The sequence below is a fragment of the Somniosus microcephalus genome, unplaced genomic scaffold (assembly GCF_052327205.1).
Source record: "Somniosus microcephalus isolate GS21.2 unplaced genomic scaffold, FLI_Smic_1.0 scaffold177, whole genome shotgun sequence".
Taxonomy (NCBI): domain Eukaryota; kingdom Metazoa; phylum Chordata; class Chondrichthyes; order Squaliformes; family Somniosidae; genus Somniosus; species Somniosus microcephalus.
The window spans coordinates 193,136-207,600 of NW_028225364.1; positions in this window are offsets into that span (position 1 = coordinate 193,136).

A 14,465-nucleotide genomic window follows, 5' to 3' on the forward strand; every position below is an offset into this window, starting at 1 on the left:
TAAGGAAGTGATAGAGGCGGCCGTTTGCCTCAAAGGCAGTGTACTGGCGGTCCTCAGGGCGGATACGGAGCTGGTGGTACGCTGATTTCAGGGCAATGGTCGAGAAGACGCGGTACTGCGCGATCAGTTTGATCATATCAGCTATGCGGGGGAGTGGGTAAGCGGCCAGCAGGGTGCAGCGATTTATTGTCTGGCTGTAGTCGATGACCATGCGCTGCTTCTCGCCGGTGTTAACGACCACAACCTGGGCTCGCCAGGGGCTGGTGCTGCCCTCAATAATCCCCTCCTTCAGGAGCCGCTCCACTTCGGTTTTAATGAAAACCCTGTCCCCGGCACTGTATCGTCTGCTCTTTGTGGCGATGGGCTTACAGTCGGAGGTGAGGTTAGCAAACAGTGCGGGGGGTGGTGACTCTGAGTGTGGAGAGGTTGCACCTGGTGCACGGCGGGCAATTTGGAAGCTGCTGGCTGCGGACTGTGAGTGGGGGGAGGGGTCCACCGTACGCCATCGTAACACTTTTAAGGTGGCACTGAAAATCTAACCCCAGTAGAACGGCAGCGCAGAGGTGGGGCAGGACCAGAAGTTTAAAATTATCGCACACAGTCCCGTCTACTAAGAGTGTCACCATGCAGTAGCCACCAATGTCTGCCGACTGGGACTCGGAGGCCATAGAAATCCGCTGGTGCGCAGGCAGGACTGGGAGAGAGCAATGCCGCACTGTGTCGGGGTGGATGAAGCTCTCTATGCTCCCAGAGTCATAAAGGCAGGTTGTATCGTGACCATTTACCTTAATGTCCATTGTGGACTGGGCCAGTTGGTGCGTTCTCGCTTGGTCCAGCGTAACGGAGGCCATCGTAGGGGTCGGTGTGTCGCTGCGGGTATCAGATGAGGCGGTGTTGGGGGCCTGCTGCATCCCGGCTGGTGTTACTGATGGCGGCGTCCATGATCCCCATGTGGCTGGAGGCTTCCAAAATGGCTGCTGTTCTGGTGGTTCGCACGTGGCTGGGAAGGCCCAAGATGGCGGCCCGCACGGCCCACACGTGGTGCTGCTGGGGTTCGGGGTGGCTTTGGCCCTGCAGACGCTGGCGTAGTGTCCCTTCTTCCCGCAGCCCGAGCAGATCGCATTTTTCGCCGGGCAGCGCGCTCTGGGGTGTTTGGCCTGGCCACAGAAGTAGCATTTCTGGCCTTGGGACACTGCTGCGGTAGTTGGGCCGTTGCTGGGATGTGGCTGGGGTGGCACGGTGCTATGAGATGGTCCTACCGTGTCCCAGGCTGTCGTTCCCCGCGGCGTCCTCGGTGCAGAGGAGTAGGCATCCATGCCCCGGTAGGCTGCATCCAATGATAGTGCGAGTTCAGAGGCCTTGTTGAGGTCGAGATCACTTTGCTCCAACAGTCGCTGCCGGGTGTAATTGGAGCTTTGGCCCGCTACAAAAGCATCCCGGATAAGTTCCTCTGTGTACACGGCGGCCTTTACATCCTTACAACCACAGGCCCGGCCAAGCACAGACAGTTCCTGAAGGTATTCCTCGGTCGATTCACCAGGTTGTTGTTTACGACTCCCCAGGAGGTGCCTGGCATACACCTCGATCACTGGGCACATGTACTGGTCCTTGAGGAGCTTGAGAGCAGCCGTGTACGAGTTCGCATCCTGGATGACCGAGTACGCTCGGTGGTACACTTTGGAGGTCAGGACATCCAGTTTGTCCTCATCCGATTTGACCGTTGCAGCGGAGGCGATCAGGAATCTTTCAAAGCACCTAAGCCAGTGAGCAAACTTGCTGGATGCATCCGCCTCCCGATGGTCTAAGTCGAGGCATGCTGGTGTGAGGATCTTCTCCATTATAAAAAAATCTTGTTAATAAAATTGATGCGCTTTCAATTACTCAAAAGACTGAGGTTAAGCGAGTAACTAACAGGCTTTTATTAACAAGAGAATGAAGGTGTGCCTCGAGTGGTCGACCAGTCCAGAATACAGAGGGACTGTGGAGCAGTCAGCTTTATACCTGGACTCGTGGGAGGAGTCAGCCGAGGCATGTACAGACATGTACACAGTGGAAAACAAACATCCACACAGGCAGGTATAACAGTGGTTTACCATAATCTCATTGAATGGTGGAGCAGGCTCGAGGGGCCGAATGGCCTACTCCTGCTCCTATCTTCTATGTTTAACAGATGTAGGAGTCTGTGGCCGGTTTTGTCTCCAGGGTCACTGTGAGTGTGGAGCGAATGGAGGAGTCCATAGCAAACATAAGCAGAGCCTTTGTGGAGTCATTGGTGCTTGAATGCATCACCATGGAAAGGACGGCAACCTGCATGGAGGAGATAAGTCGCCAGGGTATGGAAAACATGGTGAGTGTTCATAATAGAATGACATCTCTTGAGGAGCGATGGGCATCTATTGAACAGAGAAACCTGACCTTCATGGAAGTCCTTCTGATTAGGACTGCCAGTGCAGAAACCGGTCCCCATGGCCCCCTGATGTGCAGGAAGGTGCTCTCAAGCCACTTCCAAGTGCTGGCCCGTTCTGGCCTGTGCAGCTTCAGGTGGGTGAGCAGCAGCCTTGCGCTCCTGTTGCTGCTGCTGTTCTTCCTGGTTCTGCTGGTGCCATGGCTGGTGTTCAAGCTCATCTAATGCCCAGAAGGGAAGGAAATAAATGGCTCCCATGCTTCTGGTATATGCCTCCGTTGAGGAAACGCTGAGTGAAGCTATCGAGCGGGGTTTTGCAGGAGGTCACACTGGAGATGTGTGTGAGGCTCCAACCTTCCGCAGGTGTGGCTAAGCTTGGTAAAAGTTGCCCCAGGCCTGAAACAACAAAGTCCTGCCACCTGCAAATGATGACTGATCAAATCTCCTCTTTAATGGTTGACCTGCAGCTGATAGTCAGCAAGCCAATACTGCTCACACCAGGTTTCACAGGCGTGATCCCCACCAGGCGTGTTTTAATTGGGAAAAGTGTTAAACAGGCCTGTTAAAATGGGATTATAATGGACAATTAGTGCTGTTTAAGGGCCCTAAAGACCAGTCCCGCCTGTTGCAGGCGGGACTGATTCGGGACCAGCAGACACGCCTGGGTTAAAATGGATTGGTGCCTGGAACCAGGCGGGGGGGACCCGACCCCCAGGTTCTGTGATTTTAACCCCCCGCATGCCTCAAAGCCCACCTGATGGCTGAGTTAAAATTGAGCCCAATATATATAATTTGTTTTTACAAAATTATTGTCTTGTTTGGGTTGATCTGAAGGGGAGAGTAAAATCCCACTGCAGGGTATGCCATGAAACACTTCACAGACATTCCCCGATAAAGTCCAGTCCAGGAAAGTATCAAAAGTATATGTAACCTGGGTTATTTCAAAATTCTTGAAACACACACACACACACACAAAATTGCCACAAATCACTGTCAGCCATGAAAGAATGTTGATTTCTCTCATTGCTCTGCTATGATCGGCAGTCTAAAAGCAAACTGACACTTTTCAGTATCCTAACTTTTCATTTCTCGCCCTACAGAAACGAGCTTTCTATTCTGCATCAAAAGCAAATGCTGTGGATGTGGGAAATCTGAAATAATAAAAGAAAATGCTGGGAATACTCAGCAGGTCAGGCAGCATCTGTGGAGGGAGAGAGAAACAGAGATAACGGGCCCGATTTTCTGGACCGTGCGGGAAATTTTCGGGTTCCCCGAATGTCGGGTTCCGACCCGAAAAAAAATGGGACAGCCAGCTGCACGCAATTTTCCCTCAAGTGGCCAATTAAATTCCAGTGTGTGGGCAGCCTTGCTAATTGTCCAATTCCAGTCAGGAAGCCCCACAGTATAATGTCATCATTCGTGGTGCTTTTAAATTGTCCAGCAAGCTTCTCAATCTCTGCATGCTTCTCAACCAGTCTTGAACAATGGCAGAGAAGCCTGCACCAGCTGCTGCCAGTGGCAGAGGCCGAGCTGCTGCCATATTCAACGAGACTTCACTGCAGACCTTCGTGGATGGGGTAAGGGCCCACAGGGAGGTCCTCTACCCTCGCTCAGGGAGGAAGAGACCTCCGAAAGAGACCAGTGTTGCCTGGATGGAGCTGGCTGCCGAGGTCAGCTCTCTGGGAGTCACCCACCGCACCTGGATGCAGTGCAGGAAGCGCTTCCATGACCTTCACCACACAGGGAAAGTAAGTACGTAGTTTCCATCACCCTCAACCTGATGCCCATTGCCTTTCCCCAACAGCACTCAGCTTCAGCAATCTCTTCCTCCACATCCCACTTCACAGTCACATCCATGCACCCTTACCCATTGCGTATCTCTGTATGCTCACATTCACATCACTATTCCACCATGCAGCCCTCACACTGCCTCTCACTCTGATGCTTGGAATACAGCTGACAACACACAGGGAGGGCCCTTGGTCTTGCAGCCTCACACCATCTTTGTCTCTTTCTAAGCCTCTATGCTATGCAATCTCTACACTCTCTCCTGCACTCTCACTCAAACTCCACTTGTCTCTCTCATTGCAGGAAAAGAGAGCTCACAATAGACGAGAGCATGCGAGGACTGGAGGAGGGCCACCCTCCATCGCACACCTGAGCCCCTGGGATGAAGCAGTGATGGAGATTGCTCGGGCTGATGTGCCTGTGGATGCTGGGGCAGGAGAGACAGGAGCAAGCTGGTGACAGAATAGTTTCCCATCTCCCTCATTGACATAGCATAAGTTGCTGATATGATTCTGAAGCCACATCATTTGGATTTATGAGCATATCCCAAATCTAATGTGCAAGTAGCCTTGGCATCACATCTCTAACTCTTTCCTTTACTCCCCCACAGGACCATCCAGAGCCCCCGTCGCCACTGCCGAGGAGGAAGAGGCTTTGCAGCCAGACTCGTCAGAGGAAGCTCCAGCCTCTGAGGGCGCAGCATCAGCAGAAGTAAGCGTACCCAGCACCAAAGCAGACACTCAGACCTCGGTGGGATCTTTGGGACATAGAGTAGAGTTGTCACCTGGTGTATCACAGCTCACAAGTGAGCATCAGCAGATTGTGGAGACAGGGACAGCAGTGGAGAGTCCACTTCGGAGGGTGCAGGGCTCTGTCAGCTCAGCTCAGCTGCATGTCGTCCCTATGCCTCTGGCTCCATCCGCAAGAGAGGAGGTGATGGATCTCCATGCACAGATGCAGGAGTTTCTGGGAGGTTTTGTTTCCAGGGTCGCTGCGAGTGTGGAGCGAATGGAGGAGTCCATGGCGAGCATGAGCAGAGCCTTATTGGAGTCATTGGCGCATCAAAGCATCACCACGGGAAGGATGGTTACCACCGTGGCAATGCTGGCTGCAGCTGAAGAAAGGAGGGCTGCAGCCGAGGAGAGGAAGCTGCAGCTGAGGAGAGGAGGGCTGCGGTCATTGAGGAGCTTAGTCGCCAGGGTGTCGAAAACATGGTGAGTTCTCTGAATAGAATGGCATCTCTTGAGGCGCGATGGGCATCTATTGAGCACCGAAACCAGACCTTCATGGAAGTCCCGCTGAGCAGGACTTCCAGTGCTGAGACGGGTCCCCATAGCTCCCCTGATGTGCAGCAAGGTGCTCTCCAGCCACTTGCCGGCGCTGAGGGGGAGCTGACCCATGAGAGGGAGGTTGTTGGCACACCTCACGGAAGTGGCGGCTCCTCTCCACGCGCTCACACTTCCATGCCACTTCAGAGCACTCGGCCAGAGGCCCGCCGGAGTCCACACCCCAGTGAGATAGGAGTCTCAAGCCCTGCACAGCCGGAGGAGCAGTAGACTGCGGGCGAGCCCTCACAGGCTCGCCACCCCAGAGGATGCCCGCCAAAGGTGTCGAGACAGGTGCAGCAGGAAAGTGAGCAAGGGGCCTGCACATCTGCTGATGCCACAGGGGTACCACTACGTAGGAGCACGCATAAGAGAAAAATAAAGCACCACTAATCACAAGGGTAGTCACTTGGTTAAAAAGTCTTGTAAATTGTTTTAATGCTGTAAGAACATAAGAACATAAGAAATAGGAGCAGGAGTAGGCCAATCGGCCCCTCGAGCCTGCTCCACCATTCAATAAGATCATGGCTGATCTGATCCTAACCGCCAATCCACTATCACAGAACCATCTCCTGAATCTAACAGAATTAGACACACGAAATAGGAGCAGGATCAGGCTACACGGCCCCTCGGCCCGCTCTGCTACCCACAGGGCCATGACCGATCCGAAGCTAGACTCATGTCCAAATTCCTGCCCGCTCCCCGTAACCCTTAATTCCCTTTACTTCTAGGAAACTGTCTATTTCTGTTTTAAATTTATGTAATGATGTAGCTTCTACTGCTTTTTGGGGCAGCATATTCCATGGACCTACCACCCTCTGAGTGAAGTAGTTCCTCCTCATCTCAATTTTGAAAGAGCAGCCCCTTATTCTAAGACTATGCCCCCTAGTTCTAGTTTCACCCATCATCGGGAACATCTTCCCCGCATTCACCCGATTCAACCCCTTCACAATCTTATATGTTTCAATAAGATCGCCTCTCATTCTTCTGAACGCCAATGAGTAGAGTCTCAATCTACTCAACCTCTCCTCATATGTCCATCCCCTCATCCCCGGGATTAACCGAGTGAACCTTCTTTGTACTGACTCGAGAGCAAGTATGTCCTTTCTTAAGTATGGTCACCAAAACTGTACACAGCATTCCAGGTGCGCTCTCACCAATACCTTGTACAACTGAAGCAATACCTCCCTATTTTTATATTCTATCCCCCTAGCAATGAAAGCCAACATTCCATTGGCCTTCTTAATCACTTGCTGCACCTGCATACTAACATTTTAAGTTTCGTGCTCCAGGACCCCCAGATCCCTTTGCACCTCAGTACTTTCCAGTTTCTTGCCATTAAGATAATAACTTGCTCTACGATTTTTCCTGCCAAAGTGCATAACCTCACACTTTCCAGCATTGTATTCCATCTGTCAAATCTCTGCCCACTTACTTAGCCTGTCTATGTCCCCTTGCAGGTTTTTTATGTCCTCCTCACTCACTACTTTCCCTCCCATCTTAGTATCATCTGCAAACTTTGATATGTTACACTCGGTCCCCTCCTCCAAATCGTTAAAATAGATTGTAAGGAGTTGGGGACCCAGCACTGACCCCTGCAGAACACCACTAGTTACTGATTGCCAGTCTGAGAATGAACCATTTTTTCCCAACTCTCTGCCTTCTGTTATATAGCCAATCGTCTATCCATGCCAGAATATTACCCCCAATCCCATGATTTTTTATCTTAAGCAATAATATTCTGTGTGGAACCTTGTCAAATGCCTTTTGGAAGTCTAAATACACTATGTCCACTGGTTTCCCTTTATCCACCCTATATGTTACTTCCTCAAAGAACTCCAGCAAATTTGTGAAACATGACTTCCCCTTCATAAAACCATTCTGACTTTGTCCTATTAAATTATGATTATCCAAATGTCTTGTTACTGTCTCCTTAATAATGGACTCCAAAATTTTACCAACCACAGATGTTAGGCTAACCGGCCTATAGATTCCAGCCTTCTGTCTGCTGCCCTTTTTAAATAAGGGTGTTACATTAGCAGTTTTCCAGTCTGCCGGGACCTTTGCCGAGTCCAGGGAGTTTTGGAAAATTATTACCAATGCATCCACAATCCCTACCGCCACTTCCCTCAAGACCCTAGGATGTAAGCCATCAGGTCCAGGTGATTTATACGCCTTGAGTCACATTATTTTACCGAGTACCACTTCCTTAGTGATTTTGATCATGTTTAGCTCCTCCCCCCCTTTAGCCCCCTGTTTGTCCAGTGTTGGGATATTCTTAGTGTCTTCTACAGTAAAGACTGATACAAAACATTCATTCAGTGTTTTTGCCATCTCCATATTTCCTGTACATAAAAAATCTGGTGGCAACTGCTGCAGTTATGGCGTTTGTCATTTGGCGAATAGTGATATCACATAGAGGCCTTAGGTTAACTTGCAGATGTCAGCAAGCTGGTGAAATAGGTAGGAATGTGCAGGCATGGGCCACTGTCCATGGTCAGTTAAGAAGCAGTGAGGCTACAGTGTTTGATGTACCAGGCTACGCAAATCTGCCCAGGATGTGCGCGTTCCTTGCATTCCGCCCAGCAATGTTCTCACGCACTGGTGCCGCTGGTTGGCGGGCCTCTGCAGAATGCTTGTTTCCGTCCTCCTCCTCCTCCTCCTCCTACACCTCCTTCTCCTCAGCGTCATCCTCATCCGAGGTGGCTCTGTGAGGTGCCTCTTGGTCCTGCGGAATCGGCAAGCCACGACGCTGTGCCATGTTGTGAAGCACACAGCATACCATGACAATTTTGGAGACCCTGGCTGATGAGTACTGTAGGGCTCCACCTGATCTATCGAGGCATCTGAAGTGCATCTTCAGCAATCCGATGGTTTGCTCGATAATGCATCTGGTGGTAATGTGGCTGGAGTTGTAGCGCTCCTCAGCTTCACTCACTGGTCTCCTCAACGGCGTCATTAGACAAGAGCGCAGGGGATATGATATCCCTTGTCTCCAAGTAGCCATCCTTGAAGTTCATTTGGCGGACTGAATAGCGGAGGCACAGTAGACTGGCGCAGTATGAAGGAGTCATGGCAGCTGCCAGGGTACCTGGCACAAACATGCAAAATCACCTTCTTATGGTCACACTCCAGCTGAACGTTAAGGGAGTGGAAGCCCTTGCGGTTGACAAAAACTCCTGGATTGCGGTGGGGTTCCCTAAGGGCCACATGTGTGCAGTCAATGACGCCCTGCAACCTTGGAAAGTCTGCCAGCTAAGCTAATCCAAGCGCTCACGCCCTCACACTTGTGCGATCCCTGGTAAAATGGATGTGATTGAGCGCGAGGGCAAAGAGGGCATCGGTTACCTGAGTGTTGCAAGTGTGTGCGGCCACCTGGGAGATGCCGCTGATGTCTGCTGCTGATCCCTGGAAGGAGCCTGAGGCATAAAAGTTGAGTGTGGTGGTGACTTTGATGGCCACTGGTAAGGAGTGTCGGCCTGGTGCTCTTGGCTCCAGGTCTTGCTGCAGCATTGCGCAGATGTCAGTCACAACCTCTCGTGAAAGTCGGAGCCGCCTCTGGCACTGCTGCTCAGTCATGTTGAGGTAGCTGACCTTGTATCTGTAGACCCTGTTTGGGGGGTATCTCCTGCGCCGACGGCCTTCCATGCGCTGGCCCCTGCTGGCCTGTGCTGCCCCAGGTGGCTGAGCTGCAGCCTGTCTCTCCTGCTGGTGCTGCTGTTGCTGGAGTTGCTCCAGCCTCCTCTGCTGTTGGAGATCCTCTAATGCCAGGAAGGGAAGGAACAAAAGGCCTCCCTTGCTTCTGGCAGATGCCTCCGTTGAGAAGGCGCTGAGTTAGGGTGGTGAGAGGGGCTTCCCAGACGCTCACACTGGAGAAGTGTGTGAGGCTCCAACCTTCCACAGCTGTGCCTATGCCTTCAACAACAAGGTCCTGCAGCCTGCAAATGCTGTCTGATTAAATCTCTTCAATCCTGATTGACCTGCAGCTGAAAGCAAGCAAGCCAACTCTGTTCACGCCAGGTTTCATCAGCGGTGTCCCCACCAGGCGTGTTTTACATGGGGAAAGGCTGAAAATTGCAAGGGCCCTTGAAAAAAGGATTAAACATGCCGATAATTGATCATTACGCTCCCGCCGACCATTCCCGCCTGTGGCGGGCGGGACTGATTGGGGTCGCGCTGAAACACGGGGGTGAATGTCGGGCGGGGCGGGGAATTAGGCGGGGAGTCGCGACCCCCTATTCCTGTGATTTTCGGCCCCCGCCCACCTGAAAACCCGCCCGACGGCTGGGAGAAAATCGGGGCCAACTTTTCAGCATGATGATCTTTCGTCAGATTCTGGCAAGGTTCTGATGACTGATCATCCAGCTGAAACGTTAACTCTGTTTCTCCCTCCACAGATGCTGCCTGACCTGTTGAGTATTTCCAGCATTTTCTGTGTTTATTGCTATTCTGCATGTTGTCTTGATTTCATATGTCTCTCTCACTGCCTGCCAGCCTTGTCTTGATTTCAGTGGAGTGGAATAAAAATAATGCAAAGATCCCAGAGCAGCTTCTACTGTCAGCCAGTCCACAAAGGCATTTTTCAGTACCTCACTGACTGTCTGTCTTGAAGTGAAGTGAAATGAAATAAAGTGCAATAAAGTGACACACAACAGCATTACTTGGGGACCAGGCCAGAATGAAATCAATAGGGTTTAATACAACAACAGCAGGTAATAAGACAGCAGACCACATCTCACACAAACACCAGCTTTTGCACTCACTCTCGCACACAGTCACCCTGGCCAGCCTGTAGAGCGATGATTGCCGTGTTGGAAGATTAAAACCAAAGACACTTTTCATTATGTTATCTTTTCACTTTGTGGCCTACAGAAACAGGCTTTCTATTCTGCAACTTGCCTTTTGATTTCACATCTCTCTCTCACTGACTGTCTGACTCTCTCACACACAGTCTCCCTCCCACACACATTGAATTTAAATTTACAGTAACATGACAGACAGACTCTGCAATTTGCAGAAACACAGACATCCACTCACATACAGACACACTCACACAGACTCTACAATTTGCAGAAACTCATATTCACACACACACATCCACTTTGTAAGGGGTGCAGCCTGGGAGTGTCTATTTTTGATGATGTCCCTTCCTGACTGTGCGGCCATGTTTGATGAGGTCAATCCAACAGGAAGTAGTGAAGCCAAGGCCCCAGAAATGCGGGCCCCCGAGAGGAAATGAAAGCCCGGGAGAGTGAAAAGAAGTAAATACAATCAGGAATAATATATATACTTTACTTTTGTTAACTAAATGTCTGTCTGTCTGTGATTTACAGGGAGTGGAATAAAATGAATGGAAAGATCCCAAAGGAGCTATTGCTCTGAAAACTTTCCAAGCACATTCCCCAATAAAGCCCAGTCCAGAAAATATCAAATGGATTATTCTGAAAATAATCTAAAAATATATAATATATATATACACTTTGTTTTTACAAAAGTCTTGTCTTGTTTGGTTTGGGATGAAGGGGAGAGTAGGATCCCACAGAAGGATATGCCATGAAACACTTCACAAAATTCCCTGATAATGTCCAGTCCAGAAAAATATCAAATGGTTTGATGTATATCTGTAGTCTTTCTTTTCACAAAATTCTTGCAAGAAACAAAATGTAAGATCCCACTGCAGTGCTCTGTGGAATGAAATCAGTATGATCTAATGTTGTTTACTTTGCTTTCTTTCCAGACATGAGATGCAGTACCAGTGCACATGTCAGTTAACTTGAACACAGACAAGCCCTGCATACACACCAGCTTTTGCTGTCTGTCTGTCTCTCACACACACAGACCAGGCTGCAAAATTGCCACAAATCAACGTCAGCAATGAAAGAATGTTGATTTCTTTCATTGCTCTGCTCTGTTTGGCAGTTTAAAAGCAAACAGATGGATTTCATTATTTTATCTTTTCATTTTGCGGGCTACAGCAACAGGCTTTCTATTCTGCATCAAAAGCAAATGCTGTGGCTGTGGGAAATCTGAAATGAAAACAGAAAATGATAGAAATACTCAGCAGATAAGGCAGCATCTGTGGGAGAGAGAGAGAGAAACAGAGTTAATGGCCCAGTAATTCGGGTGCCAACGCGTGAGTACAGACGGGGTACTCACACGTGGGCCCGATGGAAGTGCCGGTTTTCAGGATGCACAGCGCATGCGCTGAAAACCAGCATTTCCTGTCCTCTGAACCAAGGGGTTAAGAGGCGGAATGCGTACGACATTTGAGGCAGTGCATGTGCGCTGAAATTCCTTTTTTTTTAAAGAGTTGCCCGTGCATAAAGGCCTCCGGTTTTTACGCGTGAAAAAAGCAGATGTAAGAACTTAGTTTTAAAAGGTAAGTGCTCTATTAATTAAAATTAGAACTATTTTCCACAGGTTTATTATTTTTAAAGATTTTACAGTCAGGTAAGTGTATTTTTAGACCCGATTTTTTATAAAATTATGTTTTTCAAAATTAAAAATTATTGTTTAAAATAGTTTTTTAAAGTTATATATAGTTCATTTACATAGTGCGATGTTTTTTAAAATGTTCTTTCAAGTATTAGTGGTGTTTTGGGTGCCAGGAGTTTTCATGAGTTTGACAGTTCTTACTATCAAACTCATGAATGAACTTTTGCAAACTCCGATTGGCTGCCTAGTGCTAACGTGATCCCAGCCGGCTCATCGCACTAAGTATGCTGCTGGATCACACACGCACAGCGCGCCGGGAGCTGAACCAGGCCACTGACAGAAATGCAAGCAGGTCCAGGCTTCAAATGTCAGCGCGATATGTAAGTGTAGGTCGGGAGCTTGCACCCGCGGGAAGCCCCTGACCCGAATTTCTGGGCCATCGTTTCAGCTCGATTACCTTTTGTCAGATTCTGGCAAGGTTCTGACGAAAGGTCATCAAGCTGAAACATTAACTCTGTTTCTCTGTATCTCCACTGATGTTGCCTAACCTACTGAGTATGTCCAGCATTTTCTGGTTTTATTTCTATTCTGCATGTTTTCTTGAAGTCATCTGTCTCTCTCACTGCCTGCTAGCTTGGTCTTGATTTGAGTGGAGTGGAATAAAAAGAATGCGAAGATCCCAGAGCAGCTTTTATTGTCAGACAGTCCACAAAGACAAGTTTCCATATCTCACTGATCGACTGTCTGTCTTGAAATGACGTGAACTTAAATAAAGTGCAATAAAGTAATACACAACAGCATTACATGTGAATCAGGTGAGAATGAAATCAATAGGGTTTAATTCAACACAGGTAATAAGACAGCAGACCACATCTCAGACAAACATCTGCTTTTGCCCACTCTCTCTCTCTCACACACATACTCACAGCCAGGCCAGCCTGCAGAGGGATGACTGTCATGTTGGAAAATTAAAACCAAAAAGAGATCTCAGTATCTTTTCACTTTGTGGCCTATAGAAACAGGCTTTCTATTCTGCAACTTGCCTTTAGATTTCATGCCTGTCTCTCTCTCACTGGCTGTCTGTCTGTCCCTCACAGTCTCCCTCCTACACACATTTAACTAAAATTTACAGTAACATGACACACAGACTCTGCAATTTGCAGACACACAGACACCCACTCACATACTGACACACTCACAAAGACTCTGCAATTTGCAGAAACTCACACACACACATACCCATTTTGAAAGGGGTGCAGCCAGGGAGTGGCTATTTTTGATGGTGTCCCTTCCTGGCTGTGTGGCCATGTTTGATGAGGAGAATCCAAAAGGAAGAAGTGAAGGCGAGGCCCCAGAAATCCGGGTCCCCATGAGGAAATTAAAGAGCGGGAGGGTGAAGACGGAAATACAATCAGGGAAAAATAATAATATATCTATTATACTTCAGTTAACTAAATGTCTGCCTGTCTGTAATATGTGTGGAATGGAATAAAATGAATAGAATTATTTCACAGCAGCTTTTGCTCTGAGAACACCCCAAGCACATTCCCCAATAAAGGCCAGTCACGAAAAACATCAAATGGATCATTCTGAAAATATTTAAAATATATAATATATATACTTGTTTTTACAAAAGTCTGGACTTGGTTTGGTTGGGCTGGGCTTAGTTGGGCTGGGCTTAATAGTCGAGCAAGATCCCACCACAGGATATACTTTGGAACACACCACAAACATTCCTCGAATAAGTCCGGTCCAGAACAAATCAATTGGCTTGATGTATATCTGTAGCTTTGTTTTTTACAGGTCTTGAAAGAAAGGCAAAGTAAGATCCCACAGCAGTGCAGTCTGGAATTAAATCAGCATGATCTAATGGTGTATACTTTCTGTTGTTTTCAGACATGAGATGCAGCACCAATGCACACAGCAGGTAACTTGAACTCAGTCAAGCCCTGCATACACATCAGCTTTTGCTGTCTCTCTCTCTCTCTCACACACACACACACACAAACACACACCCACACACAGGCCAGCCTGCAAAATTGCCACACAACACTATCAGCAATGAAAGAAACTTGATTTCTCTTATTGCTCTGCAGTGTTTGGCAGTTTAAAAGCCAAAAGACACTTTTCAGTAACTTATCTTTTCATTTTGCGGCCTACTGATTTGCGGCTTTCTATTCTGCATCAGAAGCAAAATACTGCTGATGCTGGAAATGGGAATAAAAATAGAAAATGCTGGAAACACTCAGCAGGTCAGGCAGCATCTGTGGAGAGAGAGAGAGAAACAGTGTTAATGTTTCAGCTCGATTACCTTTCATCAAATTCTGTCAAGGTTCTGATGAAAGGTCATCGACCTGAAACATCAACTCTGCTTCTCTGTCCACAGATGCTGCCTGACCTGCATGTTGTCTGGATTTCATGTTTCTCTCTCACTGCCTGTCTTGTGTGATGAAATATTCCATTCACCACTGCCTGTGACTGAGATTGGTTTCAGTGTCATTTCCCTACCCCCA